Source organism: Garra rufa, chromosome 9 (assembly GCF_049309525.1).
Source record: "Garra rufa chromosome 9, GarRuf1.0, whole genome shotgun sequence".
In the NCBI taxonomy this organism is placed as follows: Eukaryota; Metazoa; Chordata; class Actinopteri; order Cypriniformes; family Cyprinidae; genus Garra; species Garra rufa.
In genome coordinates this window covers 45,932,216-45,947,674 of record NC_133369.1, presented here as the reverse complement: position 1 = coordinate 45,947,674, position 15,459 = coordinate 45,932,216, and positions in this window count along the sequence as shown.

Here is a 15,459-nt window from a genome sequence, read left to right as displayed (position 1 = left end):
ATCCAGAGCATTGGAGCTCTTCATGTATACAGCAGAAGTGTACAACTTGACAGAAAAACACTGAATATTTATACAGGAATGCTGTGTGAGTTCTTCTGGACTCTCAGGTTTAGCTACTGTATATAGCATAAAATTAAAAGAAACAAATTGGTTTATGCCTGACAAAAACTATTCACTTACAGTGTTAAGCAGACATGCTCAATATAACACTTTATAAGAATAAACAAAAAAAAATTATTAGATAGCTGATTTTTGTCATCAGTTTGCCTAAAAGAAAACAAAATGTTCACACTAAATTTTGTGGGGTGTAACCAATTCAAATTCACACTCTTGAACTGAAATTGAGAGCAGTTGTGTCCATCCCTGGTGGTCAATACCATCATTCTTTGGGTGTCTGGTATGAATGACAGATTGCTGTGATCGACTGAGTCTTTCTCATGGTATTTGAAGAACTCCTCCTGCATGATTTTGACAGGGGTTAGTTATTCTGCCAGCTGGGATCAATCACAAACGGGTCTGTTTTGATCTTCCTACATAAAACACAATTACACAATACACAAATATGTCACTTTCATTACAGATTAAAACCAGATTTCAAATTCAATACAGAACTCTCAGAAGATACATTTTGTTTCTTCTTCAGTTTCCTCCGCATGTGGACGTGTGAGACGGGCACAGACTCACCAGTGAGGGAGCTGGCATTGATCGTCTGAGCATGCTCACAATCCTCATACAACAGCATCACTGTTCACATAGCAACAATGCTTGTCTGTGCGAATCTAGCATGTCATAACGCTATGCTTGTCCTGTTTCTTGTTGTAATTTTCCCTTATACCAAATACACTAAAACTTGAAAAAAAAAAAAAAAAAAGTGTACTGTTTGGTTACCAACATTCTTCAAAACATCTTAATTTGTGCTGCATGAACGAAACTCTTGAAACTGCATGTACAGTCAAAGTCAAAAGTTTACATACACCTTGCAGAAACTGAAAAAAAATGTTAATTATATTACCAAAATAAGAGGAATCATACAAAATGCATGGTATTTTTTATTTAGTACTGACCTGAATAAGATATTTCACATAAAATACGTTCACCACATAAGAAAATAATAGGTGAATTTATAAAAATGACCCTGTTCAAAAGTTTACATACACTTGATTCTTAATACTGTGTCGTAACCTGAATGATCCACAGCTGTGTTTATTGTTTAGTGAGTATTAGTATAGTTGTTCATGAGTCCCCTTGTTTGTCCTGAACAGTTAAACTGCCTGCTGTTCTTCAGAAAAATCCTTCAGGTCCCACTATTTATTTGTTTTTTCAGCATTTTTGTTTATTTGAACCTTTTCCAACAATGACTTTATGATTTTGAGATCCATCTTTTCACACTGAGCACAACTGAGGGACTCATATGCAACTATTACAGAAGGTTCAAACACTCACCGATGCTTCAGAAGGAAACACAATGCATTAAGAGCCAGGGGTGTAAACTTTTAAACAGAATGAAGATGTGTACAGTCGTGGCCAAAAGTTTTGAGAATTACATAAATATTGGAAATTGGAAAAGTTGCTGCTTAAGTTTTTATAATAGCAATTTGCATATACTCCAGAATGTTATGAAGAGTGATCAGATGAATTGCATAGTCCTTTGCCATGAAAATTAACTTAATCCCCCAAAAAAACTTTCCACTGCATTTCATTGCTGTCATTAAAGGACCTGCTGAGATCATTTCAGTAATCGTCTTGTTAACTCAGATGAGAATGTTGATGAGCACAAGGCTGGAGATCATTATGTCAGGCTGATTGGGTTAGAATGGCAGACTTGACATGTTAAAAGGAGGGAGATTCTTGAATTCATTGTTCTTCCATTGTTAACCATGGTGACCTGCAAAGAAACGCGTGCAGCCATCATTGCGTTGCATAAAAATGGCTTCACAGGCAAGGATATTGTGGCTACTAAGATTGCACCTAAATCAACAATTTATAGGATAATCAAGAACTTCAAGGAAAGAGGTTCAGTTCTTGTTAAGGAGGCTTCAGGACGTCCAAGAAAGTCCAGCAAGCGCCAGGATGGTCTCCTAAAGAGGATTCAGCTGCGGGATCGGAGTGCCACCAGTGCAGAGCTTGCTCAGGAATGGCAGCAGGCAGGTGTGAGCGCATCTGACGCACAGTGAGGCCAAGACTTTTGGAAGATGGCCTGGTGTCAAGAAGGGCAGCAAAGAAGCCACTTCTCTCCAAAAAAAACAAAAAAACATCAGGGACAGATTGATCTTCTGCAAAAAGTATGGCGAATGGACTGCTGAGGACTGGGGCAAAGTCATATTCTCAGATGAAGCCTCTTTCCGATTGTTTGGGGCATCTGGAAAAAGGCTTGTCCGGACAAGAAAAGGTGAGCGCTACCATCAGTCCTGTGTCATGCCAACAGTAAAGCATCCTGAGACCATTCATGTGTGGGGTTGCTTCTCATCCAAGGGAGTGGGCTCACTCACAATTTTGCCCAAAAACACAGCCATGAATAAAGAATGGTACCAAAACACCCTCCAACAGCAACTTCTTCCAACAATTCAGCAACAGTTTGGTGAAGAACAATGCATTTTCCAGCACGATGGAGCACCGTGCCATAAGGCAAAAGTGATAACTAAGTGGCTCGGGGACCAAAATGTTGAAATTTTCCATGGCCTGGAAACTCCCCAGATCTTAATCCCATTGAGAACTTGTGGTCAATCCTCAAGAGGCGGGTGGACAAACAAAAACCCACTAATTCTGACAAACTCCAAGAAGTGATTATGAAAGAATGGATTGCTATCAGTCAGGATTTGGTCCAGAAGTTGATTGAGAGCATGCCCAGTCAGATTGCAGAGGTCCTGAACAAGAAGGGCCAACACTGCAAATACTGACTCTTTGCATAAATGTCATGTAATTGTCGATTAAAGCCTTTGAAACGTATGAAGTGCTTGTAATTATATTTCAGTACATCACAGAAACCACTGAAACAAAGATCTAAAAGCAGTTTAGCAGTAAACTTTGTGAAAACTAATATTTGTGTCATTCTCAAAACTTTTAGCCACGACTGTACATTTTTCTTATTCTGACTAAATGTCTTTTTTTTTTCCTCAATACTGTCATTCAGAAGCTAAGATGTTTTCCAAGACAAAATAAGTTAAATTGACCCTGATCTTCAAATTCAAAAAGTTGTAACCCCTGTCTCTTAATACATTGTTTCTTCTGGAGTATCAGTGAGTGTTTGAACCTTCTGTAATAGTTGCATATGAGTCCCTCAGTTGTCCTCAGTGTGAAAAGATGGATCTCAAAATCATACAGTCATTGTTGGAAAGTGTTCAAATGCACAAAATACTGAAAAACCAAAGAATTTGTGGGACCTGAGGGATTTTTCTAAAGAACAGCGGACAGTTTGACTGTTCAGGACAAACAATGGACTTATGAACAACTATCACTAAACAAAAACACAGCTCTGGATTCAACTCCCCCCCCCCCCTCTTGTGAACTATATGCAAACGTCTTTTATGTATATCTTATTCATGTCAGTACTAAATAATAAAAAAAGATCTTCTTATTTAGGTAAAATAATTAATATTTTTGCAGATTCTACAAGATGTATGTAAACATTTGACTGCAACTATATATTACAAGCATATTGGCTGTTTATTACTACTAGTAAAGCACATATGCCTAAATATATTTAACAATATTAATACCTAAACTAAACAACTACCTTACTATCTATTAATAAACAGCAAATTAGGAGTTTATTGAGACAAACCCTGCTGAAAAAACCAGCATATGCTGGTTTTTTCAGCAGGGAAATTCATAGTTAATAGTGAGAAATGAACCTTAAAATAAAGTGTCAACTAATAAAGATATCTGAAATAATGTAAAACTGTCGATTTCTCTTTTGTGTGCATGGGAATAATCATTGTGCACAGTGAGGACGTGCTGCAGATGCATGCTGTCATTCAGCCTTTGGACCTGAGCAGGGGAGCGGCTCGTTCTTTATGGCATGCTTCAGTTCTTCACTGGTGTTAACAGGGTCAGAGATGATGTGCTTTGGGGAAAGAGCCGTAAAAGAATGTCCAATACCACTGTTGTAATACATTACGTATTATAACATAAGGCATTCGTCATGTGATGCGTTTGTACTGCGGCCAACGCAAATACTTTTCTAACAAATCACTTACAATGTAACCAAGGGCCCTTTCGTCTCAACTTTGTCTTGCTGGGTTATAAAAGCCAATAACATCAATAACACATGCCTGTCGTATTCTTTGTTCTTCCTTGCTTTAAAAAAGCGAAAGGACCACAGGAAATATCCCGTGGTGAAGCATCTGCTGGGAAAATATGTTTCTGCGTGCCAAAGAGGTCAGGCTGAACAATACAGTTATATGAATGGACGCAAACACTGGAACCGTGTGCATCAGGATCATCTGTTTGTATGCAGATCATAACACACAAGCTTTTTCCAACCCTGCCACTTTTATTTCTAAGGGTTGGCACTTTGTTTGTTTGTTCAGCTTCTTGTTGTATAAATGTCACATTATACTGTCTTGGAAACTTCACTTCATTTCACTGCTTATATATAGATTGTTTTTGTCCAGACTCAGACTTTCAATCTTAAAATAAAAAATTATATTCATAAAAATACAAATACTGTATGTGAAAACCATGGTAATCTAAACAATATGTGTCGTTTGAATATGAAATATCAATGGGTTATTATAGTAAAACCTAACTAAACCTAAACCTGAACTAAAACTATAAAAACAGTTTTATTACTTGAAATTAAACTTTAACTACAAGAAAAGAAATCCAATGTATTATATTTCAGCAACTTGATGTACTAAATTAATTAAAACTAAAAAAAAAAAAAAAAACTAAACCTAATATCCAAACGTAACAACTACCTTACTATCAACAAGAAGCAAACTAGTAAAAAAAGTTTAATGAGGCAAAGGTTGTAGTTAATAGTTAGTTAATATTGAGAACTGGTCCCCAGACTGATGTGCGACCAACCAAACAGTTGTTGATCCCCACTGACCTCCACTACGGAGAGAATTAATAAATAAGTCCATACATACATATCAAAACTATGGCAGTCAGTGGAGATCAGAAACTGTTCGACTGTCCATATTCTTCAAAATATCTTCTTTCGTGTTCAGTAGAAGAAAGCGGGTGAATAAATGATAACAGATTTTCATTTTTGGGTGAACCATCCCTTTGAAACATGGACCAATTGGACTTAGAGAATAACGGGATTATAAAATATCTGAATTACTTGAAATACTTTATCTAAAAGCAATTGTCAGTGGAATGGAATAATTTATAAAATCACTGAAAATTAATCACAATCTCAAATCACTGAAGAAGTAAATGTAAAATGTAAATCTAATCCAATAACCTGTAGAAGATGACTCTTTTGTCAATGGTTTAGTGTGTTGAGCTGCGTGATCTGGCCGTGTGATACGCTTTGTCTTTGTGAATGGGAACTGACGTTAGAGGAATAAAGGACTTGTTTGTCATTGTGCAAAGCCCACAGGAACTTGGCAATGAATCCCGCTAGGAAAACTCATTGAGGCATCTGACTTTGATGATGCATTGTTAGAGTTAGAGCCCCATCAACAGCATCAATTATTCATTTGCAATGACTAATATGTCAGGGTGGAGGCACGGAATACAGAGGAGAAGCTTGCCATACAAAACAATTGAAAAGCAAACAGACATGTTTACACTTGCATCTTATTGTTGTTGTGTTTTGGGGAAAATATCATGCATAACATAGTCCTAGTAACTGACATTTTTATGTTGGTGTACAGTGAGGAAAAACATATTTGATCCCCTGCTTTGATTAGCATTTTAATGCGTAAAAAAGTATTTGACCCCCAATCAATCAGCAAGATTTTTGGCTCCCAGGTGTCTTTTATATAGGTAACGGGCTGAGATTAGTAGCACTCTTTTAAAGGGAGTGCTCCTAATCTCAGTTTGTTAACTGTATAAAAGACACCTGTCCACAGCAGCAATCAGATTCCAAACTGTCCACCATGGCCAAGACCAAAGAGCTGTCTAAGGATGTCAGGGACAAGATTGTAGACCTACGCAAGGCTGGAATGGGCTACAAGACCATCGCCAAGCAGCTTGGTGAGAAGGTGACAACAGTTGGTGCGATTATTCGCAAATGGAAGAAACACAAAATAATTGTCAATCTCCCTCGGTCTGGGCTCCATGCAAGATCTCACCTCGTGGAGTTTCAATGATCATGAGAACGGTGAGGAATCAGTCCAGAATAACACGGGAGGATCTTGTCAATGATCTCAAGGCAGCTGGGACCATAGTCACCAAGAAAACAATTGGTAACACACTACGCCGTAAAGGACTGAAGTCATGTTTTGTGAAGGGGCCATATACTTATTTCACTCATTAAAATGCAAATCAATTCATCCATGATGCAAAGTTTTTTCTTCATCAAAACAGATAAAAAAAAAAAAAAAATAGCACTACATCCTTGTTCACCAATTGAAACATCTGCAGTGAATGGGTGCCATCAGAATGAGAGTCCAAACAAGTTGATAAAAACATCACAATAATCCATAAGTAATCAATCTAGTCCAACAATTAACATCTTCAGAAGCAAAAAAGCTGTGTGTTTGTAAGAAACAAATCCATTATTAAAGGTTTTAACGTTAAGGTTGCTTCCGTCATGTGAAATATTTGCACAGAGCAAAAATAAGTGTATATGAACAAATCAATGTTTATAAACAGTCCAAAACAAATATGTGTTGATTTTATGTGAGAGACAACATGAGATTTCTTTTTTTTTTACTGGAGGAAGCATTGTTATGCATTAGTATTAGTATTTTGGCCAGAAGTGATGGTTTAAAGTTTTAATGCATTAATGATAGATTTGTTTATTACAAACACACAGCTTTTCGCTTCACAGGATGGTAATTGATGGACTGGAGTGGTGTGGATTATTGTGATGTTTTTATCAGCTGTTTGGACTCTCATTCTGATGGCACCCATTCACTGCAGAGGATTCATTGGTGAACAATTGATAAAATGCTACATTTCTCCAAATTTGATGGAGAAACAAACTTATCTACATCTGGGATGGCCTGATGGTAAGTACATTTTCAGAAATTTTAATTTTTGGGTGAACTATTCCTTTAAGGTGTTATTAGCACAGTGTTCCCCTCTATTAAGAAAATTCTTTGTTTCTTACCCATTGCAATACATCTACTGATGCAAATCCACACAGCAAACCTGACCAGTGGCACGTAAGCAATGATCAGACTCAAAGTGTCTATTATATAACCAGTTACTTACTACAATGCACTATTATGCATGATAGTCACATTGCACAACAGACACATTGGTAAAGCCAAAATGGATTGTTTTCATTGAAATGTATCTTGATTACATTTTTAAATAAATATTTAAAATAATATTTAACTTTTTTGAATGAAAAATCTATAACGTTTCGGTTTCTTATTCCTGAATGAATGAATTATCTCTCTGCAGTGCTTTCGTTTCTGTCAGGCTAGTCCAAGCATCTACATGAGCAGCCGCACGTTTGCAATGGCTTAATTTGGGGCTGGCGGAGAGCCAGTCTGTCAGCTGCCAGTAATGGGTGTATGAAAGCTAATGCCACGCAAGGCTTCATTGGGGGCGCTATGACAAGAATACTTGCGAGATAACACAAACCATGCCCGGAGTTTTACACGGGTTTGCTCACAGCACAAAGTGCACTCCTTGATAAGGGCTTTATGGGAGTCAATGTCATGTTTTTTTGTCAGTCTGTATTCATCATGAAATCATCAGTGTGGATTGTGGCCTGAGAAATTCGTTCATTTAAAGGTTAAGTTGTTTATGGATCATGCTTGATCTGGTGAATTGCAAGACTGATGATGATTGGTACAAAAGCATCCTGTATCAGTAGCATCATTCAGAAGAGTGTTTGTATTAGTCTAGTGGATAGTCCAAGGTGTCTGATTACACAGACAGGGCTTGTTTCAATACATGATCTGATTTTGCTGAAAGAAAATGTGGTTTTAAACAGTTCAGTGACTCAAGCCTCTATGTAAAATAACTGATAACTAAAATTTACGTCATTACTTGAAATAATACATTTATTTCAAACTAAATATTAACAAAAACTATAATAGTATTTATCAATGACATTAAAATAATGATGGAATGCACAGATGAAAGAGTTTGAAAAATCAGTGTTGATATTGTAAAGAAGTCAAAACTACGATAGGCTACTATTGTTGTTAAAGGTTACACAAAATAATTTTAATAAATGTATTCATTTATTATTTAAAGGATAACTATTGTAAAATGCAACCTGGGCTGTTTTTTCTTTCTTTTTTTTTTACTGTAAACGAGACATATCTAAAAGCATAATTACAACAAACGAGCCGTTTTTGAGATTGAGCATGATTTCGTTTTGTGGTCAATGGCCGGTGAATGGGAGTACTAGGAGCATATCTTTGAGCGCATCAAAATCGATATTTTTACAACACTAAGAAGGCTCGACACACCATGAAACTTTGCTCAAAGTATCGCCTGGGTCTCTACACATGAACTCCAGCATTGAGAACATTGTTTGTGTACACAGAGTTTACTAAAAAGAAAGGTTTTGAACAACTCACTTTCACTGTTTGAGTTTCCGCTCGCGGCCGTCTAGCCAGTCAAGAGGTGTCGATCTCCGAATGCGAGATTCTTATATATCAATGTTTCTTATATGAGGCTCTTTTTACAATTAGAAGTAAATATTGTTTTTCACTTGCGACAAAACAACGAATTAGCCGTGCATTTATATGGAAATATGCTTTAGGAGCTATCCATCTTTACTCTCCTCGCACTCGGAGATCGACACTTCTTGACTGGCAAGACGGCCGTGAGCGGAAACTCACGTGTAAGTGAGTTGTTAAAAAACTTTCTTTTTAGTGTGTACACAAACAATGTTCTCAATGCTCAAGTTCATGTGTAGAGACCCAGGCGATAGAAAAATATCGATTTTGATGCACTCAAAGTTATGCCCCTAGTACTCCCATTCACCGGCCACTGACCACAAAACGAAATCACGGTCAATCTCAAAAACGGCTCGTTTGTCATAATTATGCTTTTAGATTTAAGTTTGTCTCATTTACAGTAAAAAAACAGTAAAAAAAAAACAGCCCAGGTTGCATTTTGGCAATAGTTATCCTTTAATATAATTTAATAATAGTATTATAATAATAAAATATGAAAATGTCATAATATTATTTAAATCAATACCAATATACAGACTGATTAATGATGTCAAAAGATTGTTTAACAGTTTGATTAACTGATTAATGTCAAATATTAATCAAATGCTATTTGACAAACGTGCATTCAAGAAGTAAAGCTGTAAGTCCCTGCGTTCCATTTGTAAGGGCTCATTCCTGTGCCCTAATCCATTCAAAAGGGTTTGCCCTCCAGAGTGAGAGCTTCGCAGAGTTGTAGGGTGACCAAATAATTGCTTCATGAAGTGCCCTTCTGTGTCATTATTACATCCAACAACAGAACACCTCAATGGCTCAATCGTAGACATTCTTGTCTTCCTCTGCACCTGAGTCACACAATGGTGATCAGAGTTGGACTGTTTTAGCTCGGTGAGGGCGGGTCTAAGGTAAGGCGCTCATGTCAATCAACTATCGTGGGAGCCTCTGTCTGTGTTTCCTCACACTGACAAAAAGCTGAGAATAACCTTATTTTAAAAAGGGGATATTACTTTTAAAGATTAAAAAAAATACCACTGGGTGGATTTTTATCATTGTAGGGTAGTTGTTTACACAAACTGCCAACACACATTAATGTTCAAACAACATGTAAAAGTGAGTTTTGCATTCGATGACCCCTTTAAAATATCACTTTAAGCCAGAACCAGTGTTGAGCAGTATACTCTTATCTTTGACAGAACAATTTGCATCAAATTAAATTATGTCTATCATATATCTTTCATTATCTTTAACAACATCATTACATGATATCATGCTTATCAGATGGTTAGAACCATAGTGTTGGCCAATATCATTACCTACTTCAAGATCTTTGATCCAGGGAGCGTGATTTCACATGTGACATCACACTCATTAGCCTAAAATTTTAAACTTGTGATGTTGAAGTCATTGTCATTTCTACACTGTAAAAACTAATTTGTTTGTTTACTGTATAAACTAATCCTGGCTGATGCTCACAGTGCATCACAGCATGAGTAAGTTATGCAGTTGCTACATTCAGATTTTATTTGCTGTTGTCAGCATTGACACAATGTTTTGTAACATTTAGGCCTGGTTTCACAGACAGGGCTTAAGCCAGGACCATAGTTCAATTAGGACATTTTAGTAATTTTTATAAATGTGCCTTAGAAAAAAAAATACTGTATGATCTTGAGACAAAACAAAGGCACTGCTATATTTTAAGATCAGTCAGTGCAAGTTTCTTTGAGTTGAAACAGCTCAGACTTACATTTTAGTCTGGAACTAGGCTTAAGCCTTGTCTGTGAAACTGAGGGTTAGTGTCTTATCTAAAATAATTAGGTTGTTGGTATTGTTGTGTTGTGCATGATAAATGGTGATGTCTGTGCGTGTCTACACTGATACTGTTGAGGTCATTCGCAAGATATCACAGCTTTATGGAGCTGGCATCAGTTACACAGTTACAATATTTATGATACAGATGTCAGTAGTAAATTTAATACATCATACTCTTATGTTGCAATGTTAAATGTGTTGCTCTGCCTCAAAAGCTCTTATTTTACATTACAAAATGTTACAAATTAACTTTGCTTTTACCAAGTATCCAAGGTAATAAAAAAGTGCCTAGATTCTCTCAATTAAACTCAACAAAATATGCATATTAAGTCTGATAAAAAAAGTATTTCAATTACAAGAGATTTGTTAGGTTTACCAATGTGTGCAAGAAACTTGGCACTGTTCTTTAACTGTTTCTATTGATTTGAGGGTTTGTGTGTAGGGTAACCACCTAGGTGTTGCTCTGTAGCAGACATGATTTTGCAGGATATGTGGGAGAGAGAAAAATTTACAGTTCACACAGAACACATTCATTCCATTGTGACATTAAGGGAGAGCCCAAGCACTGGAGGTGCTTAGGCACCTATTGTATTCATTGGTTCCGGTCTCTTCTTCTTTTTCTGCTTGTGGGAAAATTATGAAATTTGGCACACAGATAGAAGACAGTCTGCACTGAATCTGCACTCATATTTCTGCTAACTTTTGAACCGTGAGGTCTAGAGGCAAAATTATTTTCTTCTTCTGATACCTTGGCTCATGTCAAGTCGAATGCATAAGAAAATATACATTTCGACAAAATATACATTTCGACAATTTCAACCAAAACTGGCTCAGATAATCTCCAGACAATGCTGGCAAATAGTTATCAAAAGCTTTTTGATATTCCAAACCTTTTTCACAAATATGGACACAGGGATATATCTTTGCAATGCTTTAGCAGGTTTTATACCAAGCTTAGTATATGTTATACCAAGCATGACCTGAGGGCACATGAATAGTTTCGGCACAGGGCCACCTACTGGTCAACATTTTAAACCTTTGTTTCTGAACAGTTTGACCAAAAATTATCAGAGTGTTCTTGTTAGATCAGAGTAGCATACCAAATTAAACGATACCACATTTTCCTGGCTTTGGAACATTTTGAATATTGTAGTAAAATGCTGTATTATTATTAATCTTATAGAATTGCTTGCAAGAAAGTTCTGAAATTTGGCACACAGATAGAAGATAGTCTCATCATTAACCACAGCAAATTTGGAGTCTCTAACTAAAACTCTCCAACAGGCCAAATTTGCACTCATGTTTCTGCTAATAACTTTTGAACCGAAGGTCTAAAACCAAAATTATTTTTTCTTCTGATTTCTTGACTTTTTCAAACTCATTCTAGACAGTTTGTCCAATTTTCACCAAAAATGGGTCAGATCTTCAGAGCATTCTGGCAAAAAGTTAACAAAAGCTCTCTGATATACCAAACCATTTTAGTAAAATGCGCTGGCGAATTTGACAACATTTGCGGAAAAAAGGACATGAGGTTATATCTCTGCAGCGCTTTAGCGGATTCTGACCAAACTTGGTATGTGTTATAACAAGCATGACCTGAGGGCACATAAGTAGTTTTGGTACAGCACCACCTACTGGTCAAAATATATAAAATATTGACATTTTTTTGGCCAAAAATCATAGGATTGATATCTTTAGATTGGTAACGACATGCTGAATTGAACAGCATCTAATTGGCCTTTTTGGGCAATGGCCATTTTGAGTTTTGTAGTAAAATTCTGTATCAACAAATGTCTTTAAAAGGGGTCTCCAACCCTGGCTGTATCCGAAATTGTCCCCTATGCCCTATTCACTATTCCCTACATTAGTCCACACATGCAGTTCACTTGAAGGAGTGAATGAAAACGAGTGAGTGAATTCGGATACTAAGTGCACGGAAGGACTGCTGCTTTTGCATATTTTGTTTACTGTTTAATAATCATTTGAAATGGGCAGCTCCAGTAGTAAGATTAAAGGATTTATCTTGAACTCTGTCAAAGAAATTATGTATAAACCCTAGTTAAACAATTTAAGAATCAATTTACAACGAACTTTTACCTGTTGTACGCTGTATTACGATGTGGACGAGCGCGTTGTAAAATGAACGGATGGATGATTCAGCTGTGGGCGCCACCTTCTGGTGAGACGCTGGTCAGGAATTCAATCGGCGCGTGCCTTGCAAAAGTGCATTATGGGTTATCTCTAGCTGTTGAGGGTTCATCAGTTGTACACTCGTTTTGGCAGTGCATTGTGGGATTTAATGAGTGCACTCGAGAACGCCCTATTTAGTGCCCTATTTGTGGGCATAGGGGGCGATTTCGGATACAGCCCCTGAGTTGAGCTTCAACCCTAATTCAACACACCTGGACCAGGTAATCAGATGTTCAGTGCTACTTAATTACAGACAGGTGTATTGAAGCAGGGTTGGAACTTAAGTCTACAGAAAGGACTCCAGGAGCAGGACTGGAGAACCCTGGTCTTTACTGAGTAATTAAAGACAACCTTAGCTTTTCATTTTACCTCTGCTATGCTTGGCCCCTTAATTGCTGCTTGCTTTTGCAATGTTTTTGTGGGTAAACATGCTAGACGGACACCTTTGACCGTTAAACTAACATCTTCCATTGTTTGCAGCATTTTTTGTTTAATTTTCACCCCATTCCATTGCCTACATTTCACACTTTTCAAAGTAAAAATGTGTTCTATGTGAATGGCCACTTAATTCTAACTGACACTTAAATTGCCCAGGTTACAATGTACAGTAATTTGCTTAAAAGAACCTATTCAAGGTTATTAAATATAATGCTAAATAATACTACATGTAAATATAACTAAACAAAATATAAGTATGATTGAAATAAAGTGAAGAAGTGCCTAAGTTACTTCGTACAAATATCACATGCATGTTTCTGGATTTAGTGCATATTGAACGTTATTTGTTTTTTGTTTTTTTTTTAAATGGCAGCTTAAAGTAAGGTGTTTTCATCCGGTATGTGTTTTGGCTTTTCAAACTGTATTTAACCTTCTGGAGTTCACTTTTGATAAGGTCCAAACTGATTCTATTGCTCTATCATGCAGTTATCATTAAAAAACAAAACAAAACAAAACAAAAAAAATAACAATAACACTTCTCTACAAATCTGTTGGTTGGTTCTTGCAGGAAGCTGGACTTTCAGTTTTGGGACTGTTACAAAATGCGGGGCAGGTTTGTATTTTATGTTTAGCTTGGGACATTTTGTATTGTTGCTTATGAAATAGACTGTATAACTAAATAATATAAATTAGAAGTAAAACATTTGTCTAACTGCAACAATTGTTTGCATACAATCAATGAATGATACAGTGCCTTGCAAAAGTATTCACATTTTATATAAAAGTATTCTCATTTAACTGCTTTAAATTAGTTTTTCCCCACATCAATTTACACTCCATATACCATAATAATGACAAAGCAAAAACCAGATTTGCAAATTTTACAAATTTATTAAAAATAAAACACTGAAATAAGTACATTGCATAAGTATTCATACCCTTAACTCAGTACGTAGTTGAAGCACCTTTACAGCCTCACGTCTTTTTGGGTATGATGTGACAAGCTTTGCACATCTGCATTTGGCAATTATCTGCCATTCTTTGCCTCACCTTTTCACCTCTCAACCTCTGTCAGCTTGGATGGGGGCTAGCAGACATTTTCTAGAGTCCTAGTTGTTCCAATCGTCTTCCATTATGGAGAATGGAGGCTACATGCTTCTGTGAACCTTCAATACAGCAATACAGATAGACTTTCTAAATCAAACTCATTCAAATGAATTTGCCACAGTTTAACTCCACTCGAAGTGTAGTAACATCTAGAAGCAATATGAATGGTCCTGAGCTAAATTTTGAGTATCCCAGAAAAGGGTATGAAACGGGATCTTTTCAGTTTTTTATTTCTGATAAATTTGCAAAGTTGTTACAAACCTGTTTTTCGCTTTGCCATTATGGAGTAGGTAGTGTAGATTGATGTGGGGAAAAAAAGTAATTTAAAGTAGTTTAACATAAGGCAGCAACATAACAAAATGTGAAACACATGAAGGGGTATGAATAATTTCGCAAGGCACTGTATATATAAATATATTTTTCTCAAGAAGGTCATCAAACAAGATGGGAATCCCGATCTTGATTTAGACTCTCATTTAACTGTTGATAAAGAGATTAGACTAGATGTAACAGCACGTGGCAAGTGGTTTAAAGTTCAGTCACTGGTTCCAGTAGTGTTATGGGCATGAGATATACTTTGTCCAACTGCGCCACTTTGCAGTTTGGGAAATATTGGCGAGGTCAGCGGCTGAAGCTCATCAGGACCGTATCTCTCTTCTTTCAGCACCTCCTCCTCCTCCCTAACACATTCCTGCCAGGCTTCTGAGATAACAGCAGCTGTGCAAGGTTAATATTTAAAACAAGAGGATATGAGCTGAAGGTCTGTTATGAATATTATGGCTAAGGTGGTCACAACCTGATTTTGTCCTCCATGACCTCTACATGCTCTCAAATCAAACACGTGCTACAGGACTGAAGTTCGTCACATTTGTGCAGAATTTTTTAGACTTTTAGTTTTACTGTCATGTTGGTGCACACAAGCCGCACAGTTCTTAGACATACTCACATGGCAAAGAAAGACTTGATTCTTAACAACACATCAACAAACATATTGGAATAGGACCTATTGTAACTTACCGCCACGGCTAATTGGTAGGAAGATAATAAGCAACAACAAAATTGTAACATGTAAAAGTTATAAGATTTATGTTTTAAATAACATAAAATAAATAAATAAATAAGTATATATATATATATATATATATATATATAT